The sequence below is a fragment of the Dromiciops gliroides genome, chromosome 3, assembly GCF_019393635.1.
Source record: "Dromiciops gliroides isolate mDroGli1 chromosome 3, mDroGli1.pri, whole genome shotgun sequence".
Lineage (NCBI taxonomy): Eukaryota > Metazoa > Chordata > Mammalia > Microbiotheria > Microbiotheriidae > Dromiciops > Dromiciops gliroides.
The window spans coordinates 616,925,691-616,942,904 of NC_057863.1; positions in this window are offsets into that span (position 1 = coordinate 616,925,691).

The following is a 17,214-nucleotide window of genomic DNA, read 5'->3' on the forward strand; positions in this document are numbered from 1 at the left end:
TCTTTTGTTCCAAATATTTGTATGTTTAAATGCTCATTTAAACAAATTAAGTTCAGAATAAAGCACATTAAAAATGAATGAAGGCGGGGCGGCTAGGTGGCAAAGTGGATAAAGCACAGGCCCTGAATTCAGGAGTACCTGAGTTCAAATCCGGCCTCAGACACTTGACACTTACTAGTTGTGTGACCCTGGGCAAGTCACTTAACCCCCATTGCCCTGAAAAAAAATTAATGAAGGGGGTGCAGCTAGATGGTGCAGTGGATAGAGCACTGGCCCTGGAGTCAGGAGTACCTGAGTTCAAATCCAGCCTCAGACACTTAACTAGCTGTGTGACCCTGGACAAGTCACTCAACCCCAATTGCCTCACTAAAAAAAAAATGAATGAAGGGGAAGCTAGGTGTTGCAAAGGATAAAACTCCGGCGCTGGATTCAGGAGGACCTGAGTTCAAATCCAGCCTTAGACACTTGACACTTACTAGCTGGCAAGTCACTTAACCCCAACTGCTTCACCAAAAAAAAATGAATGAATAGAGGCAGCTAGGTAGCACAGTGGATAGAGCACCGGCCCTGGAGTCAGAAGGACCTGAGTTCAAATCCAGACTCAAACACTTGACATTTACTAGCTGTGTGACCTTGGGCAAGTCACTTAACCCTCATTGCCCTACAAAAAAAACAAAAACTAAACAAAAAATGAATGGATGAATGAATGAATGAATGAATGAATGAATGAATGAATGAATGAAAAGGCATTTATTTAGGTCTTACCATGTGCAAAACACCTTGTTAAGCACTAGGGACACAAATACAAAAGTGAGGCAGCCCCTGCCCTCAGAGAGCTTACATTTTCATATTAGGGGACAACACATGTAAAGGAATAGTGACCAGGACAGGTGCTTTGGTCCAGGAAGCAACAGAGCTGGTTAGTGGAAACACAAGGGAGCAGACCTACACAGCTTTTCTAGTAGCAATGGCAGTTTTGATTTGATTATTTTCCAAAATTGGATAAAGAGAGGAAAGGTTCTTGAGGGAGGGAGGGAAGAGTACTTGCATAGAAGCAGATCTATTGGTCCATAGGGTATAACAGAAGGAAGTAAGTATGATTAGAAGGCATAAGGATGGTTCCAGACCCTTAGAACAAAGAATATCAAAGCTGGGAACATGGAATGTCAGAAGCGGAAAGACCTTTTAGAGATTCCCAAGTCCAACTTCCTCATTCTACAGATGAGTTGATGATACTGAGTTCTATACAGGAAGTTGGGGGATAGGGCATAAGAACTAGCAAGAAGGTCCCATTCAGCCTCAAGATTATCTGATTGGGGGGCGGGGGCAGCTAGGTGCCGAAGTGGATAAAGCACCAGCCCTGGATTCAGGAGGACTTGAGTTCAAATCCGAAATCAGACACTTGACACTTATTAACTATGTAACCCTGGGCAAGTCACTTAATCCTAATTGCCCCACAAAAAAAGAAAAAAAAAAACAAGAATATCTGGTTTTTCCAAGCATTTCTGTAGAAGGCATTCCAGGCCTCTGAGAAGTTGTAGAAAGGTACAGATAAGGGAAGAAGTAGCTATGAAGAAGGAAGGAAGGGAGGAAGGGAGGGAGGGAGGGAGGACAGTGCTGATAAAACATTTGTTCCATCTCATCTAGTAATGAGAAAATCAGAGCTACTTCTGACAGTCTGATAAATGGAGCCCCACCCCCTTCCTCTGACTCACTGTGGAAGAGTTGTCCAGCCCTCCAGAAGAGTTTGTTAGGATAAGATAAAGTTATTAATTTATCAATCGAGCTTGGTGCTTCAGTAATTGCAATGAAAGGTGGTAGGGAGGAAGAGGTGGTGGGAAGGAGAACCACATGGTCACTGGAATAGTACTGGAAGTGAAGAGTTGGCCCTAGCTCACCAGAAACAGCTGAGGCAGTCACGGAAAAAACATTGGCTTTGCCCTCCAAGCTCCCCATCTCTACTACTGACTGTCTATTTGACTGTAATCAGGTTACTTCCCCTCTGTTTATCTCATTTCCCTGACCAGAGCGGGTTTGATTAGCCCAGAGATTCTTAACCTGGGGTCTACAGAACCCCAAGAGGGCCATGGATGTATGTCAGGGGGCTCATGAGCTACAGGCATACCTTGAAGATATTGCAGGTTCTGTTCCAGACTACCAGAATAAAACAAATATCACAATAAAATTAGTCACAATTTTTTTTTGTTTCCTAGTACATAAAAAATTATGTTTACACTATAGTGTAGTCTATTAAGTGGGCAACAGTATTATGTCTAAAAGAAGTAATACCTTAATTGAATAATATTTTATTGCTTCTAAAAATGCTATCACCTGAGCCTTCAGCTCTTTTTGCTGGCAGAGGTGCTGTCTCTATCTTGATGGCTGTTGATTGATCAGGATAGTGGTTGCTGAAGATTGGGGTGGCTGTGGCAATTTCTTATAATAAGACAACAATGCAGTTTACCGCATTGATTGACTCTTCCTTTCACAAAGGATTTCTCTGTTGCATGTGATGCTGTTTGATAGCCTTTTACCCACAGCAGAACTTCTATCAAAATTGGAGTCAATTCTCTCTAACCCTGCTGCTGCTTTATCAACTAACTTTACGTAATATTCTCCAATATTGATATATCTTAGGGAATAGGGAAGCTGAAGGAAAGGGAGAGAGACAGGGAAATTAGCCCATCGGTGGAGATGTCAGAACACATACAACATTCATCAATTAAGTTCACTGTCTTAAATGGGCGTGGTTCCTCCTGTCCCAAAATGATATAATAGTAACATCAAAGGTCATTGATCACAGATCACCATAACACATAGAATGATAATGAAAACGATTGAAATATTGTGAATCAGAGACAAATATTGTGACATGGAGATCCGATGTGAGCCATACTGTTGGGGAAAAAAATGGCACCAATAGGCTTGCTCAATGCAGGGTTGCCACAAAACTACAATTTGTCAAAAACAAACAAATGCAATATCTGCAAAGAGCAATAAAGCAAGTTTACCCATATATAACAAATTTGGGGGTTTGTGTTGTTATTCTTTTGATAACTGCATTTCAATAGAATTGGTTTCTTTTGTGATCTTATGTGTTCTTATGTATTTAAACATATTATTCTGAGAAGGGTTTATAGACATCATCAGACACTTTGTCAAAGGGTCCAGAACAACAAAAAAAAAATTTTGTTAAGAACCCATTTGACGGTGACAGCTAGGTGGTGCAGTGGATAAAGCACTGGCCTTGGATTCAGGAGGACCTGAGTTCAAAACCAGCCTCAGACACTTGACACTTACTAGCTGTGTGATCCTGGGCAAGTCACTTAACCCTCATTGCCCCGAAACAACAAAAAAACAAAAACAAAAAACAAAACAAAACAAAACAAAAAAAGAACCCATTTGACAGCCTCTAAGCACCTTTCCAAGTATGCTTCTGCTTCTTTCTTCCCTTCCCTGCTCTGACTCTTTATGTTTCACAGTCCCTTCTGGCTCTAAATTCTCTGTTTTGTGATTTATTTTGGGTTCCTTCTAGGTTCTGGATGAGTAGGGACCTTAATTGAGTTAGGTCAGCTCTGCAGGTCAATTTGGCCCCCCTTGGTACAGGATGAAGAGCTATATCCTAGTAGTGAACAAACCTGTTTTTGTCCTTTGTGACTGATCAAGTCTTTCCATTCTCAGAAACTTTTTTTCTCAGTCCTCTTCCTCTTTGACGCCAGCAACTTTTGACAGTGTCATTTATTCTCTTTTCTTGCATTCTTTCCTCTATAGATTTTGTGCCATTACTTTCTGCTGCTCCTGCTTTTACCTAGGCATCTGACCACTCCTCATCTCCTTTGCTGGATCTTCATCCAGGTCAATCACTACCAATGGGGTTCAACGAAGATTGTCTTTTTTCCCCTTCTATACTGTCTAGCTTCATGATGCTGTCAGCTGCTGCAGTTTCAATGATCATCTCTATATGAATGGTTCTTAGAACTGTATGTCCAGCCCTAACATCTCTCCTGAGTTCCAGTAACACCAATAATCACCCTTGGGACATTTTTAATTGGATGTCCCATAGAAATCTCAAACTCAACTTGTCTAAAACAAAATTCATTATCTTTAACCCCAAAATCCTCCTCCCTTCCTAATTACCCTACTGTCAAGGACACTAGCATCCTACATCCCAGTCACCAGGTTCACAACCTATTATCTTCAATAGCTTACTTGCACTCACCCCATATATGTGATCTGTTTTCAAGTCTTACCATTTATATCTTCACAAGATCTCTTGTGCATATCTCCACCTCTCTGCACCCTGATGTAAACCATCATCATCTCACTCCTGGATGGCTGCAATAACCTTCAGACTACTCTCCCTACCTCATGTCTCCTCTAATCCATCCTCCACACAACTTCCAAGATGATTTTGCTAAAGAATAAGTCTTACTATCTCACCCTCTTTCTCTATTACTAAATTAATACCAGTAGTTCCCTTTTACCTCCAGGTTCAAATACAAAATCCTCCACTGGGCATTCAAAACCCTTCTCAAGCCAAGTCCCTCCTATATCTCCAGTCTTCTTACACCTTTCTCCTTTCCACATATTGTTGTTGGTATTTGTCCTTCATTCTTGAAGAGGACCAGTGACATCACAAGAGTGATTTGAAAGTGAATTGGTTTTAAATGAGGCAGAGCTCCACAAAATCATCACCCTTATTCTCTCTTCTAGAGTCATTGGAGGGGCAGCTAGGTGGTGCAGTGAATACAGTACTGGCCCTGGATTCAGGAGGACCTGAGTTCAAATTTGACCTCAGACACTTGACACTTACTAGCTGTGTGACTCTGGGCAAGTCACTTAAGGCCAATTGTCTCACCAAAAAAAAAATAGTCATTGGAGTCCAGTAGCAAGTACAGAGTCAACAGCTGGCCATGGTCCAGGTCTACATGTATTACAAAACAGCTATGTATGATATTCCTTGAATAGGACACCATCTGCAGTCCTACCATGTACTCCATGCCTAGAATATTCTTCCTAGTCCCCTTTCCTCTCATCCAGTTCTCCCATTGCTCATACCTTCCAAGATTCTCTTCTATTTTAGACTGTACATCTTTTGTGTGGATGTAGCTACTTGTATGCTACCTTCTTCCATTAGAATATGGGCTCCTTCAGATCAGAGACCAAGATTTTGCTTTTTAATGCATCCCTAGGGCTTAGCACAATACCTGACTTGCAGTAAGCATTTAAATGCTTTCAGGTTGATTGGTAAGGTCTCGGGGTTAGATGAGATGATCCTTAAGGGTCTTTTCCAACACTTAAAGTCTAAACTTCTATATGTGCCCAGTCATCTTAGAGTATAAATGACCACACCAGAGACCCTTGCCAAGCAAACCTGTGTGGGGGAAGGGGTTGGAGCTGAAGCCAGGACAGAGATCTCTCTGGATCCCTAATTGGTCCTGTTGACACACCCCATGCACTTCAGTCACACGTTCTAAAATTACATCAGACTCAGTGTGGATCAGAAATCTAGCCTGATCCTATTTAGTTATTCATGCATCCCAGGCTTACCTAAGGAAAGCCCCAGAAGCAACAGAAAACTGATAATCAGAATCAGGACCAGGGACAAGGTCTGGCCAGCTGCCTCCTTTGTCTCTCTCCATAGATGTGACTACTGCCCAAGTAGCCCCTGAATGTCAGGAGAAAAGAGAGCTGTTTACTCCATAATTGCAAAGGGGAGGGGGCAGAGGAGCAACTTGATATTTGTATTAGGAAGCCTGGCATTTACCAACAAATCCCATCAAAGCCAAAGCACATAGAGCTCTTCTTGAAGAGCTCTCTGGGCTTGGCATCAAAAGATCTGGCACTGCCACATGAGCTAGCCTTGTGACTTGCATAAATCTCTTCTCTTCTCTAAACCTCAGGTTCCCCTGCTTTAAAATGGGACTAATACCCCTGCTCACCTCAAAGAACTAGTGTGAGCAAAGTCAGAGCTTTTAAAACCATTAAATGCCCAAGAAACAAGAGCTCTCAATGCTGTATTTGAAGTCAGGAGACCCGTGTTTGAATCATCATCTTTGAACTTAGCCAGGGTGTCATCTGGGGTAGCGACCAAGAGAGGTTCTCAGAGCCTCCATGTTCTCCTATATAATAGGAGGAGAACAGTATTCGCGGCATTGTAGTAAGGAAAGAACCTTACAAAACATAAATAGACATAGGGGTTGTCTTTGGTACCTTCAATTTGATTGATATATGGAATTCTCAAGGAGGAACTCTTTATACTAATGCAGCAGGGCAACTCATCCTCAACTCATAATCTTAAAGAGTTGCTGGGGGCCATGCATAACCTATATCAAATTGCTTATCATCTCAGGGAGGGAGGAGGGGTGGAAGGGAGGGAGAAAATCTGGAATTCAAAAAATTTTAAATGAATGTTTGTCTTTACATGTAATTAGAAAAAATGTTTAAATAATACTTAAATCTTAAGTAAAATTTTATAAAATAAAATTAAATATTTAAATTAAAAATTTTTGAGTTGCTGGGGGCAATGAGAGGTAAAGGCTCTTGACCAGAGTCATATAATCAGTTTATAGCAGGGGCAGGATTTGATGAGGTCAGCCTGGTTCTCCAGGCCCAAGGTCATGCAGTGAGTGCCTGTGTCAAGAGAAGGGAAGAGCACCCCAAGTCTCTGGCTGCTCTCCCCCATGGCATTGGGGGTTTAGGGAAGGGAACCCCATGAGTGGAAAAGAGAGAGCAGAGTCAGACACTTTATATTGCTCTTCCTTCTGGGCAACAGGAAAGGAAAGAATCAAAGATGCTTCAATCAGGCTTCCCAGGTTTTGACCAAGACACTTCAACTGGAAGAAAAGCAACTCAGGGACCTGACAGCAATATCCATAGTGAAGACTCTGCAGAACCTAAGGTGCTCCATAAACCTCAGTTGATATTATCATTGTTGTTAGAAGCCCTAAATGCTGACTTCCCCCTAGCAAATCCCTTTCTCCTTACAAAGGTAGGGCACAGTGCGGGGTAAGTGGCAGGGCTGGGGGGGCGGGATCAGGGCAGTGGCAGGGATTGTGAAGGGGACTGTTTGCACCAAGGACAGACAACACAAGAGGGAATGAGCTGAAAGCAGAGCAATATGGATGGAGAGTAGGCTAAATTTAAAACCTCCTGAGGCAACTAGTTGGCACAGTGGATAAAACACCAGCCCCGGATTCAGGAGGACCTGAGTTCAAATCCAGTCTCAGACACTTGACACTTACTAGCTGTGTGACCTTGGGCAAGTCACTTAACCCTCATTGCCCCACCAAAAATTTTAAAAAATTAAATAAAAATTAAATTTTAAAAATTAAACAAATTTAAATTTTTTAAAAAAATTAAAACCTCCTGCCACCACAGCATCGTGGAAAGATCCTGTGCTTCTGAGTCAGAGGTCCTAGTTTCAAATCTCGATTCTGACTTTGGGCAAGATGCTTAAGCACACAGGGTCTCCATTTCCTCATCTGTAAAATGAGAGGTTCAATTAGATGACCCCTTAGATCCCTTGCAGGTTTGTGGTCCTATGGTTACTAGACTTGGAAGTCAGAGGAGTTGGATTTGAATCTTGCCCCTCATTCTTACTCTCTAAAGGACCCTGGGTAAGTTCCTTCCCCCTCTGAGAATTCAGTTTCCTTGTTTGTAAAATTAAGGGTCCAGATTAAATGGTCTGGAGGTCTTTGTGCAGCCCTTAGCATAGTGCCTGGCACATGGTTCTGTTGTTTCAGTCGTTTCAGGTGTAACCAACTTTTTGTGACCCCATCTGGGATTTTCTTGGCAGAGATCCTGGAGCGGTTTGCCATTTCCTTCTTCAGCTCATTTTACAGATGAGGAAACTGAGGCAAACAAGGTGAAGTGACTTGCCCAGGGTCACACAGCTAATAAGTGTCTGAAGCCAGATTTGAATTCAGGAAGATGAGTCTTCCTGATTCTAAACCCAGAGCTCTTTGCATTATGGTGCCATCTAGCTGCACATACTAAGTGCTTAATAAGCACTTTATTTAATCTTTCATTCATTTAATAAATACTTATCCACTGATTGGCTTACTGACAGCTCTAACTCCTATAAGCCTATGGTCATACACGAGAACATAAATGAAGATGGCAAGAAAATTGGAGACCAGGCTATCCAATACAAGGATCATTTGTAGGAACTTGGCGATGTTTAACCTATGGAAATGAAGGTAAATGAAGAAACAAAGAGAAGGGAGATACGATGATTGTCTTCAAGTGTTACTTAGATCTAGAACCCAAATGAACCTTGGAGGAGTTCTAGGCATGGGTCTGGATATGGAAGGGCCATTAGGGGGAAATCCAGTCCAACCCCCTCATTTTGCAGACAAGGAAACTGAGGCCCATGGATAGAAAGTGAGTCATCCAAGGTCAACACCAGCAGGAATTGGCAGAACCAGGATTCCAATGGTGGTCCCATGAGTCAAAGTTCCCATTCCACCACAGCACACAGATTCCCTTGCTTAAAGGACTGGCCATGTTGGAAGAGAATTCTGATGTTCATCTCATACACCAATAGCAGAATTAGAAATAAGAGGTAAAAGCTACTGAGAGGTAGTTTCCAGAGGGGTTGGGTTTCATGTAAGGAAAAATGACTCAATGATGAGAGCTGTGCCAAAATGAAATGGGCACCTCAGGAGGTAGTGAGGTCCCTGTCTCCTCCCCACCCCACCCCCCAGGTATTCAAGCAGAGTATAGATTGAGTATATTGTAAAGGGGATGGATATCTGTGCACTCCAAGCATTTTTTATATCTGTGCCCCACACCTGGAATTCTCTGCTTCCTCATCTCCATCTCCCAGTTTACCTTACTGCTTTGGAGACATAGCTAAAATCCCTGCTACAAGAATCCCTTCCCAATCCTTGTCACTTTGGTGCCAAGATTATCCCCCATTTATCCTGGCTATTTCTTGTTTCTACAAAGTTATTTGCATGTTGTCTCCCCCACTGGACTGTGAGATCCTTGACAGGAGGGGTTGTCTTTTGCCTTTCTTTGTATTCCCCAATATTGGCACTATGTCTAGCATACAGTAGGCACGTCATAAATGCTTGCTGACTTGACACTTCTGAGGTCTCTTCATTTTCTGACATTCTCTAATTTTAAATTCCTGTAAGATAAGGGAAGGGAAGGGAAGGGAAGGGAAGGGAAGGGAAGGGAAGGGAAGGGAAGGGAAGGGAAGGGAAGGGAAGGGAAGGGAAGGGAAGGGAAGGGAAGGGAAGGGAAGGGAAGGGAAGGGAAGGGAAGGGAAGGGAAGGGAAGGGAAGGGAAGGGAAGGGAAGGGAAGGGAAGGGAAGGGAAGGGAAGGGAAGGGAAGGGAAGGGAAGGGAAGGGAAGGGAAGGGAAGGGAAGGGAAGGGAAGGGAAGGGAAGGGAAGGGAAGGGAAGGGAAGGGTGAAGTATCACTTCTACTAGAGATGGCTTGAGAGGAGTTATGGTCAGATCCTTCTGGCTTGACTATGGTGTGGTTGTGGGCAGACTAAATGACTTTTGTTAGTCACCTTTGGCCTAAGGAATTCATAGTTCATAGATTGAGTGCTAGATGGGACCTCAGAGGCCAATTAGTCCAATTCCCTCCTCATAGAGGATGTCATAAATCTTGCTCAAAGTCACACATGTAATAAGTACCACAGGCAGGATTTAAACCCACATCCTTGGGGTCAGGCCTTTTCCTACTAAATCACTAGTTTTTGAAAGGGAATATTATAGACTAAGGATATACTCCATCCCATCCTCCTCATCTTCCCTCCTAGAGATTTTTGAGTAATCTTTCCTAGATGTAATCTTCAAATCCCCCTGACTCCCGCAATAGCTCTGAGACAAGGTCTGTACCTTTAAGGGGGGAATTGATCTGGCACCTCCAGCAGAGCCCATCTGTCTCCTGCCTCATTCACAGCCATAGACCTATTGATTGAGAGCTGGCTCAGGAGTAATTAACCTGACACATCCCTGACCAATTCCTCATACCTCCTCCTTGTCTCACCATCTACAGGCCATGAACCTTGAAGAGCACCCAGACTCAAGTCCAGTCATTCCTTCAGCCTTCAGGGTCTCTTAGCCCCCCTCCCACCCCAGGCTGGGGCCAGGGTAAATCTTCTGGGCTGTGGCAGGAACACCCATGACCAAGAGCTTCAAGTCCCAGGGGTACATGAGGGAAAAGGTAAGAAATGGGCTTGGGAATCCTAAGCTCCTGGATGCCCCATGGTGGGGCTTCCTAGGAATAGGCCCAGCTCAGAGGGCTCCACCCCTAGAAGGCTCTCCCTGATCACCATAGAGACTAATGAGTGCTCCCTTCTTTGAGGGCTCAAAGCATTTAGCTAATTCTCAATTAGAGCCTATCCCATTAGCCTTGTAGAGCTAGTAAGATCAGAATGTCAGGAATGGGAGGGCCCTTAGAACACAGGATGTCAGAGCTGGAAGGGCCCTCAGAACACAGAATGTTAGAGCTGGGAGGGCCCTTAGAACATAGAATGTCAGAACTGGGAGGACCCTTAGAACACAGAATGTCAGAGCTGGGAGGACCCTTAGAACACAGAATGTCAGAGCTGGGAGGGCCCTTAGAACACAGAATGTCAGAACTGGGAGGGCCCTTAGAACACAGAATGTCAGAGCTGGGAGGGCCCTTAGAATACAGAATGTCAGGAATGGGAGGAACCTTAGAACCCAGAATGTCAGAGCTGGGAGGGCCCTTAGAACACAGGATGTCAGCACTGGGAGAGCACTTAGAACACAGAAGATCAGAGCTGTGAGGGGCCCTTAGAACATAGGATGTCAAAGCTGGGAGGGGCCTTTGAACTTAAAATGTCAGAGCTGGGGGGCAGCTAGGTAGTGAAGTGGATAAAGCACCAACCCTGGATTCAGGAGGACCTGAGTTCAAATCTGACCTCATTCACTTGACACTAGCTATGTGACCCTGGGAAAGTCACTTAACCTTCATTGCCCCACAAAAATAAAACAAATTTTTTTTTAATTTTCAGAGCTGGGAGGAACTTCAAGGCTGTAAGGGCCCTTGGAATACAGAATATTAAAACTGGAAGGGACTTTATAACCTGGAATGTTAGATTGAGAACAGACCTTAGAAAGTATCTAATCCAACCCCTTCTGTGTATAGCAGAGGAACCTCGGCTCACAAAGCTAAAGGGATTTGTCCGTGGTCACAGAGAGAACCAATTATTTCTGACTGTGAATGGTTTCTCTCTTCTCCTGGATTTTAGGTTTTCACAGTCCCTAGACTGTGCCTCAATATGTCTCTGTATCACAACCCCCCCCCCACCCATCATCTTCTATGGTGATTGATGGTGGGTGGGAAGTCAGAAAGAGACACTGCCCCTAGAAACACATGGGCCCATTCCTGGAAGGGAGAAACATTCAGGATCTCTGCTGCCTCCTCCCTTCCTCCTCCCTTTGAGGGGCACACACTTAGAGCAGCCTCTCCAGGTTGCCAGTTTCTCAGGGGTGGAGCCTGGTCTTGTCTGCTGCTCACTCAGCTACCTCCTTTTCTCCCTCCATGGGCACACACTCTGGCAGGAGAATGCCTCATTAGGGTGGAGAACAGCACAAGAATTGTCCTCTGGGGACTTCCCAGCTTTGGGACTTGCCGCAAAGGAGGTGGAAAAAATGGATCCAAAGAGGGGCTGTTTACTCAGGTATTCTATCTTAAATGAAACTCCATTTTATCCCAGTGTGTGAAGTCTGGGAACATTTGCTTTGGTGCCAAACAACTTATTCTCTGAAGTAAATATATGTAGAAAGTAAGAGATAAGGGAAGAGAGGGGCAGAGACAGAGACATAGACAGGGGAAGAGACAGAGAGACACAGACATAGATAGATGGTAGAGAGAGAGAAAGGGAGAGAGAGAGAAGGGAAGAGAGACACAGAGACACAGGGAGGAGGAGAGAGGCAGATACAGAGACTGAAAGACAGAGAGACATAGACATAGATGGAGAGAGAAAAGGGAAGAGATAGAAACAGAGGGAGAAAGAGGAGAGACGGGGAAAGAGGGGAGACAGAGACATAGAGGCAAGTGAGAGGGGGAGAGGGACAAACAGAAAGACAGACATAGATGAGAGAGAGAGAGAGAGAGAGAGAGAGAGAGAGAGAGAGAGAGAGAGAGAGAGAGAGAAACAAACAGAGACAGACATGGAGGGAGAGACAGACAGACAGAGGGGGAAGAGAGAGACGCACAGAGACAGAAAGAGAAACACAGAGAGAGAAAGGGCAGTGAGGCAAAAAGAGACCCAGTTCTCAATTGATTAGGCAGCATTTGATGAAGCATCTCTCCCCCCCGGGCTTCTCTTGGCCCCCACTTCTTAGTCTGGGTCTTTAGCCATCAACTGAAGCAACAGAAAAGGATAAATGAGTGGCATCCCAATATTTTTCTTTGAATACTTCAACATGAATAGAGGGCATTATTCCATGGGAACTGGGGCAGCTGGGTGGCACAGTGAATAGAGCAGCCTACCTGGAGTCAGAAAGACCTGAGTTCAAATCCAGACTCAGACGCTTAGTAACTATGCTATCCTGCACAAGTCAGTTAACCTTTGTTTGCCTCAGTTTCCTCAACTATAAAATGAGGATAAGAACAGCACCTACCTCCTAGGGTTGTTGGGAGGAACAAATGAGATAATGTATGTAAAGTGCTTAGCACATATTAAGTGTTTCATCAATGTTGGCTATTACTATTATTATATAAATCAGCATCTGGTGTCCATGACTAAGCCATCACTTAGCACACATTGAGTTTTAATTGCAGGCTGCTGGGGGTGAGAGGAATGAGGAGGCACAGAAATGCAGAGGGCATGGTAGATGGAGGAAGGGGGAGGGGGAAGTAGCAGGAGGGCTGGCCTTCATCAGCCCAAATCAAGTTATTGGGAATGAGGTGATTGATGACATGATGGCCCTTTCCCCAAACTCTGTGAAGGGCAGCTTTTGTTTTGGGGGTCCTGTCATTTTGTTGGTATAGAGACCAACCAGTGGGGAAATGCCCACTGCCAATGATGCAGAGCTGTCTCTGCCCAGCAGCTTGCAGTCGGGACATGAAGGAGTTAAATGACTCGTCCAGAGATGTAGCCTGTAAGTGTCCAAACTCCGGCCATCCCGGCTCTGAGACCAGTTCTCAATTCATTATTCGAGGCTGCTTCTCAAACCCCAGGATCATATGCAAAAATATTCTAACGAGCTTTTCTAGAGGAGATTCATCTCCAAGTAATTCATTCAGTATGAATACTGAATAGCAGAGCAAAGAGAGACCTTAGAGCAGAGAATGTCACAGCTAGGAGGGCCCTTAGAACAGGGAAAGTCAGAGCTGGGAGGGCCCTTAGAACAGGGAAAGTCAGAGCTGGGAGGGCCCTTGGAAAAGAGGATGTCAGGGCTGGGAGGGTCCTTAGAACACAGAATATTTGAACTGGAAGAGCCTTAGAACATAGAATTGGGGCTTAGCATAAGGATGATCTATCAGAGCTAATCCCTTGTAAAAGGCTTTTGTTTTCTGCTTACAGTTTGAACCAGTTCCTCTTCCAGCTCTGAAATTCTGTGACTCGGTGAGTGTCGGACACCTTGGAAGTTTCATTTCCCTCTTTGCATTCCATCCCCTAGCACAGCTCCTTGTGCATAGTAAATGCATTTAATAAGTGTTGGTTGAACTTAGATTTGAATCCATTCCAAGCTCCCTCATTTGGCAGTTGAAGACAAAGAGGCTCCAAGAGGTCACATGGCTTCCCCAAGGTCACCAAGCCTAGTGGTGCCAAAGCTGGGATTTGAACCCTCAGGCCAGGGGCTCTCACCACCATACCACAGCTGTCTTTAGGCCCTGGCCCCTTTATTCATCATGGCTGGATTTTCTTTTCCCTTGAGCTCGCTTCAAAAGCAAGGTCCTGTCTTCTATACAAGAGCTGAGTGTTGTGCTCATCTCCATTGGCCAATAGCTTCCTCTGACACTGCCCATGTGCCCACCTTGAGGATCCTCCTGCCTTTTCCACACCCGCCCCCTAGCAGAGCTTCTAAGGTGGTATCATAACCTCTCTTTTGGTCTCATTGGCAAGAGACTCGTCCCACTTCAGACTTCAATGGAGAGACTTCCCCCCAGTGGCAGCTGTTGCGATGTCCTTCTGGAAAGGGAGAGGGGGGCTGGCTAACGGAGGCTGGCCTGGTCCCCAGAGGCCCTCCTGGCACCAGGACCCTCCTCTTTCTCTGGTCCAAAGTCTGTGCTGATCAGAAAAAACCTTCATCACATGAGATGAAAGCCCCTTTGCTGCTGCAGCTTTGCTGACAAAAGCCTGCCTTCCTCCAGATACCATCCTCCCAGGAAGATTTGGGGGAAGGGGGAGAACAGGAATGGAGGGAAGAGCCACAGCTCAAAACCAGTTGAATGAGATCCAAATGAGGCCCCTGGAAGATCAAACAGCACAGTGGACAACCCATCACACAACCGCGATGGGGTGATGGCCCTAGAATTGATTCTATAAGATTCATTTACTGGGGGAGGGGAGGGGGGATGAGACATCTGGACACCACCCTATTGGAGGAAGAGTGAGAACCAAAGCCACAAAGGCTGCGACTGAGGAAGGGGGGAGAGGGAGGGGTTGGGCACTGTCCAAGGTAGAGAAGAAGAACAGGGCTAAATCAGAACCAGGAGGAGTTTACCTGCCTATATGAGGTAGATGGGGAGACAAGACATATACTGTCCTGTTTTAACTAAGTACTTTTGTTAACTAGGTCTTCAACTTAGTTATTTCTATCTGCCAAAAAGAATTAGAGCGGCAGCATCTTGTATTCGATGAAGTAGACTGGGAGCCAGGAAGTTCTGGGTTCAAATCCTGTCTCTGATACCAGTTGTGAGAGCTCAATAATTCACTTTGGCACTACTTGCCTTACAGGGTTATAAGGATCAAGTGAGACAAAATATGTAAAGGGATTTGCAAACCTTAACATACAATAGAAATGCCAGCTAGCTAGTCCAGTACCCTCATTTCATATAGGTCACTGGGTTCAGAACAAAGTGACTCACCCAGCCCGCTTACCTTTTGTTATCTGCAAAATAAACATGTCTCTAAGCATCCATATTCTCTTCTCTTCTCTTCTCTTCTCTTCTCTTCTCTTCTCTTCTCTTCTCTTCTCTTCTCTTCTCTTCTCTTCTCTTCTCTTCTCTTCTCTTCTCTTCTCTCTCTCTCTCTCTCTCTCTCTCTCTCTCTCTCTCTCTTTCATACAAACACACACACACATACATTGCAGGAGTTACTGAAGTGTTATTTATTCCTATGGCAAGAGAAGAATGGGTGTCCCAAACAATCTCAACAGAGTGGAATAAAGGGCTGAATCTAACAGGCCAGACTCCCTTGGAAGCCATCCTGCCCTCACTTGAAAAATTAGCAAATTGAAGCTCTGGATAGTGAAGTGAATTTGGCCAAAGTTACACAGATAGTGCCAGAGTCAGTCAGAATCCACTTCCTCTGTCTCCACATCCAGCGAATATTCTTTCTGCTAAACTACAGCCACGTCAAGGAACACCTATTCTGAGCACCAGTGTATGATGGTGTATGGCAGAGCATACGCTGTCAGATTCAGTGAATGTATTTGGAATGGTTTTCAGCATTGCTTTTTTTCCCCTCTCTTTTTTATTCTCTGTTGTAACAGAGAGGTGAGGCGGAGGAGTGAAGGGATATGCTGGGGAAAAGAAGGTGATGTAAAAACATAAGATATCAATAAAAATGTAAAAGAAAACCCATTTTTTAGGAAAGAAAGAAAACCTGTCCAGAGAAGGACTCCCTGGAGGGACCCCTTTCAACAAACTTCATTCATCCTTGTACCTAGCTAACATCTTCTGTGGCCCTGAAGTTGAGACAACAGAAATCTGGCTTTTTGCCCTTCCTCAGAGATGGGGCATCATTCAATCGCCCATCAGTCTTCCCTTCTCCAGGCTGAACAAGCCCAGCTGCCCTCCCTCAGTTGGATCTCCTTTCCGCACTGAGGGGAGGCAGGTAGAATTGCCTCCTGGGCTTTGGGGGCAGCTCAGATCTTTCTCTGACTTTACTTCAAGGAGTTTTATAGAATAACAGGCACTTTAGTACTCTTCTCCCCAGGATCCCCTTCTCTGGAGGTGATAATGTCTCTTATGGTGGCCTGGGGAGCCAAGCTGGGGCAAGCCACAAATTATTCTCCCTCTAGAGATAAGGAAATTGAAGCCAAGAGAGTCACTTGTCTGTGATCAGATTCAGAGTTGGAAGCAGAGAATGGCGGCATTTGCATAGAGAATGTTTAACATGAGAACTCTGCTTATATGGGCCACCCTCTTATTATTAATTCAAGTTCCAACGTGATCAGATGGGGAAGGACTCTTGAACAGGGTGGGGACAGGGAGAAGATGGGACAGTTTAGGGTTCATAGATTATGAGACCTGGAAAGGATTTTAAAAGCCACCTATCTAGTCCCAACTCCTCACCTTACAGAAGGGGGAACTGAGGCTCCAAGAGGTTATGTGACTTTGCCAAGGTCACACAGGTAGCTAATGATAGAGTCAGTGCTCAATCCTGGATTTCCTCACTTCCAGTCTAGTTACCATGCTGGGGCTCAGGATGGTGGCCATGATGCGGAGGGGATGAGGGGGTTGATTTGGAAGTAATTATCTTCTCTTTTGATAAATTGAAGACAGAGTAATACAGTGAAAAAGACATTGGTCCTAGGGAAACCAAGTTCAAATCCTTCCTTGAATTGTGTAACCTTGGGCACAATGGATAAAGCTTTGGACCTGGAGGCAGGAACACTTGAGTTCAAATCCTGCCTCAGACACTTAACCAGCTGTGTGACCCTGAGCAAGTCACCTAACCTCTGACTCCATTTCCTCATCTGTAAAATGGGAATAATGCTAGTGCTTGTCTCTCAGGGTTATTGTAAGACTAAAATGAGATAATATAGAACGTTATGTAAATGATAGCTATTATCATTATTACTTATTTCCTCATCTGTAAAAGCAGTTGACCTCCAAGCTCCCTTCCAGCCAGTTCAAATCCTGACTTCCTCTCACTTCCATCAAAATTTAGCTGATATGAAATGGCAAATAGACATCTGCAAGGGCTGTCATCCGAATCCTTCATTTTACAGATGAGGAAACTGAGGCAAAGAGAAGCCAAGAGACTTAGGTGAGGTTAGGCCAGCTGTGAATAGCAGAGTGAGGATTTGAACCCAGGTCCCCCAG